Source organism: Mustela nivalis (assembly GCF_964662115.1).
Source record: "Mustela nivalis genome assembly, contig: HAP1_SCAFFOLD_422, whole genome shotgun sequence".
NCBI lineage: Eukaryota > Metazoa > Chordata > Mammalia > Carnivora > Mustelidae > Mustela > Mustela nivalis.
Window position 1 is genome coordinate 366354 of NW_028136231.1, and position 4824 is coordinate 371177.

Genomic DNA, 4824 nt, shown 5'->3' on the forward strand with positions numbered 1-4824 from the left:
GTGATGACTGAGCTCTTTCACTTTGAATTTAGTTACCAGACACCAAAGATGGGGTTAATACAAACTCAGTAAATTTGTTGGTGATAAATTCCTGGCACAAATGCCACATACATTCCTGGGCCCAGGAATGCCAAAATGTTCAGGCAGTAAAGCAATGATGCAGTCAGTAATTAGGATACCAAACAATGCTAACATCGTACTTAATCAAATCCAGAAGTTCTACCTTATTTAGTCCTATTATAGCAATCAACTATTTGATTATTTCTATCTCAGGCTTAAACTCCCAGGCAAGTTATCCAGCTTACTACTGCCTAGACTTAAGATTCAAATGAATTTAGTATTGGCAGTCACTTTTACGGTTAGATAGTTTTCTTCACTTCTGATACTTAAGATTAAAGATATTAAATTACTGGGACGCCTGGGTGGCTCAGTTGGTTGGGCAGCTGCCTTCGGCTCAGGTCATGATCCCAGCGTCCTGGGATCGATTCCCACATCGGGCTCCTTGCTCGGCAGGGAGCCTGCTTCTCCCTCTGCCTCTGCCTGCCATTCTGTCTGTCTGTGCTCGCTTTCTCCCTCTCTCTCTCTCTGATAAATAAATAAAATCTTAAAAAAAAAGATATTAAATTACCGACTTCCTGGTTGTTACCAGGTCTTATAGTACATACCCTGTAATTATAGATACAGGTCAAAGATAGCCAAGTGAGAGCTAGTAGCAGCATATCGACTTTTACTTAATAATTTTAATGTCATGTACCAAACTCTGAATAAAATAAAATGCCAAAATGGTATTTGTTACACTAAAGTTTAACACATAAATGACAACGAGAATTTCTCATATTGTCTGTCCCCAAATTCTCTAATATAATTTTATTTCCTGATACTAAAGCATGCACTTTGTTCAATGGAAAGGCATGAGTGTGTTATTTTGGTCACTAGAGGGCAGGAAATTAAAGTACATTATTTCCAAAACCCTTTAAAGATACATGTCATATTTAGGGAATCTTAATGATTTTCTGAAAGGAGAAAATAATCTGCTAAATACATATTTTCCCAGCAAATAATTCATAAACACTCATAAATATAACAAATAATAAGCTCGATTATTTTTGTTTTAATCATTTTTATAGGAAAGAAATAAATATTTCTATTGGATAATAATCTCAAGAATGCACATTTCCCCTAACATAATGTCTTCTGTTTAATAGTTTTCATTTGATGTTAAAAAAAAAAAAAAGTCCTTCCTTTCTGCTGTGACTATTCATATATTCAATGCGTTTCTTTTCTCAGAAGTTTATTTAATCTTGTTAAATGTTCATGGTTTATCTCCCCCTCCGATTTCCCCCAAGTCACTTCTGAGAGACTGTCAACTCTGAGAAACAAACTGAGGGTTTTGGAGGGGAGGGGAGTGGGGGGTTGGGTGAGCCTGGTGGTGGGTATGATGGAGGGCACATATTGCATGGAGCACTGGGTGTGGTGCATAAACAATGAATTTTGGAACACACACACACACACAATTTAATTTAATTTAATTTAATTTTAAAAAAGAATATATACGAGGCGCCGCCGGGGCCACCCCAGCCGCCATGTTCCCCCCGCCCGCGAGCTCGCTCCCCCCGCCTCCTCCCCTCCTTAACTGGACTCCCGCCCCCTCCCTCTCCCCCCGCACCCCCCAACCCCCGAGGTCAGGCGGAGGCTCTGCCAATGCGGCCGCAGCAGCTCAATCTCCCCTTCCGGGGAAGCCGGGAACGGGGACTTTGGAAAATAAGTGGATCGGCGGACGGGTTAGGGTCCCTGCTCTCCACCTGCGCGAGGGCGAAGTGACCAGGACGAGCCAGGGGCTGCGGAGGTGGGGGGGCGGTGTCTCGCAAGCGGGAGGGAGCCCCGGCTGCGCCGTGCGACTCTCTCTTTGGCCCTCGGAGTGCGGCAGCGGACTGACGGACGGCGGGACGCGGGGACGCGGCAAACAAGGTCATTATCCGAGTGTTAGAGGTGATGGATCATCTTCATAGAGGGGAGTCAGTCGCTGCAATACTCCGTAACCGATCTCTAGTGGAAGAGGAGGACCAGCACATGAAATTGTCCCTTGGAAGCAGCGAAATGGGTCTCTCATCCCATCTGCGGTCTTCCAAGGCAGGGACCACACGCGTCTTTACCAGCAATACCCACAGTTCGGTGGTGTTACAGGGCTTTGACCAGCTTCGACTTGAAGGATTGCTTTGCGATGTGACCCTGATGCCTGGTGGCACAGATGACACCGTCCCTGTGCATAGAGTCATGATGGCCTCTGCTAGTGATTACTTCAAGGCAATGTTCACAGGTGGAATGAAAGAACAAGATTTAATGTGCATTAAGCTTCACGGTGTGAGCAAAGTCGACTTAAGGAAAATTATTGATTTCATTTATACTGCAAAGCTTTCTCTTAACATGGACAACCTTCAGGACACCCTCGAAGCTCCAGTTTTCTTCAGATTCTGCCGGTTTTGGACTTCTGCAAAGTATTTCTCATATCTGGGGTCACTTTAGACAATTGTGTCGAAGTTGGTCAGATTGCCAACACCTACAATCTGACAGAAGTGGATAAATATGTCAACAGTTTTGTCTTGAAGAATTTTCCCGCATTGCTGAGCACTGGGGAGTTCTTGAAGCTCCCTTTTGAGCATCTTGCCTTTGTGCTTTCCAGTAATAGCCTTAAGCACTGCACTGAACTTGAGCTCTTTAAGGCTACCTGTCTCTGGCTACGCCTAGAAGAGCCTCGGATGGACTTTGCTGCCAAATTAATGAAGAACATAGGATTTCCACTGATGACACCGCAGGAGCTCATCAATTATGTGCAAACCGTGGATTTCATGAGAACTGATAATACCTGTGTGAATCTCCTTTTGGAAGCCAGCAATTACCAAATGATGCCATACATGCAGCCAGTGATGCAGTCAGACAGGACTGCCATTCCCTCTGACACCACTCATTTGGTCACACTCGGAGTTCTGAGGCAGCAGCTGGTTGTCAGCAAGGAATTGCGCATGTATGATCAAAAGGCCCATGAATCGAAATCGTTAGCCCCCATGGATGCCCCACGGTACAAGCATGGCATTGCTGTCATTGGAAATTTCCTCTATGTCATCGGCGGACAGAGCAATTATGACACAAAAGGAAAAACAGCAGTCGATATGGTCTTCAGATTTGATCCTCGCTACAATAAATGGATGCAGGTTGCATCTTTAAATGAAAAGCGCACCTTTTTCCACCTAAGTGCCCTCAAAGGATATCTGTACGCAGTCGGTGGGCGAAATGCAGCTGGTGAACTGCCCACAGTGGAGTGTTACCATCCAAGAACAAATGAATGGACCTATGTTGCCAAAATGAGTGAACCCCACTAGGGCCATGCTGGAACTGTGTATGGAGGAGTCATTTATATTTCAGGGGGAATCACTCATGACACTTTCCAAAAGGAGCTCATGTGCTTTGACCCGGACACTGACAAATGGATCCAGAAGGCGCCGATGACCACGGTCAGAGTGTATGGTGGGCGAGAGGCTCTACGTCATTGGCGGCAATCACTTCCGAGGCACAAGTGATTATGATGATGTCCTAAGCTGTGAATACTACTCACCTATCCTTGACCAGTGGACCCCAATTGCTGCCATGTTAAGGGGGCAGAGCGATGTCGGGGTTGCAGTCTTTGAAAATAAGATCTACGTGGTCGGTGGGTATTCCTGGAATAATCGCTGTATGGTGGAGATAGTGCAGAAATATGACCCTGACAAAGATGAGTGGCATAAGGTGTTTGATCTCCCAGAGTCCCTTGGTGGCATCCGAGCTTGTACACTCACGGTGTTCCCTCCCCAAGAAACCACACCATCACCTTCTAGAGAGTCCACCTTTTCTGCACCTTAAGATCAACCCCGCCCCGCGACTAAGATGCTGTGTTCCTATCTTTGCAGCGTGTCATGAATTCTCTTCTTTTGCGCCCCCTTTAGTAGTGTATGTAAGGATTAGCCTCCAGTAATTGTTACAGATATTGGAAAAAAAAAAAAAAGACAACATTGATGTTATTTGTGCTGTTTCTTTGGCTTAGAGTGTTTATAAAGTTGGTAACAAAACCATTCTGGAAATGTATCCCATTGAAGCTGATGTTTAACATATAAAAACAAAACAAAACAAAACACACACACACACAAAACCCACAAAAAAAAAAAAAAACCAACCCAAGATATTGTCTATAAAATGTTTCTTCAGTACTTTTTCGATGCTGTGTATTGGGTGTAAGGTATTTGTCATCTTACATTAGAAAGCCCAGCGAACCAACTCGAAGGTGGATTGTAGTAAGTGTACAACTGTGCTAACTCGGCTTCAAAGTAAAAAGTTTTCCTTTCATCTTTGACTGTGAGATGTCGAAGGGAGGCAGCTTGCTCTAACAGGAAACAATAGACAAAAGGTTGCCAACTCGCATGAGCTACCTCCCTCTTTTCATAAAGTATTTTTGACATATCTGTCAACCCACCTATCTGCGTGGGTGCATTGAAAACATAGGAAGTTTCTTAGACACACAGGAGAAATAATAACTGAAATTCACCAATATTAATAATAATAAAAAGAAACAGCATGACCCCTCTGCTTAGAAACAAGAGTTCGGGGTTTCTAAAGTGTGTATAAATACATACACACATGTACATTGAGCAGACACAAAATTTTAAAAATGGAATGTCACATCAAATAAACCTGAATGATCTTTTAAAATTTCTACCAAAAAGCAGCTTCCGTTAAAATGGGAATTCAGTAGCACACATGGAAAATCCTACTGAATTTAGGTGGACAAGGGCTAGA

The 4824-nt window shown here is 43.7% G+C and overlaps 1 pseudogene across 1 annotated transcript; it reads left to right on the forward strand.

Annotated features, from left to right (window-relative positions):
• The first annotated feature begins 1910 nt into the window (after positions 1 to 1910).
• Positions 1911 to 4165, forward strand: LOC309857138 (kelch-like protein 13 pseudogene; annotated as a pseudogene). Its single transcript has one exon. The product of its transcript is annotated as a kelch-like protein 13 pseudogene (transcript).
• The last annotated feature ends 659 nt before the right edge of the window (positions 4166 to 4824 follow it).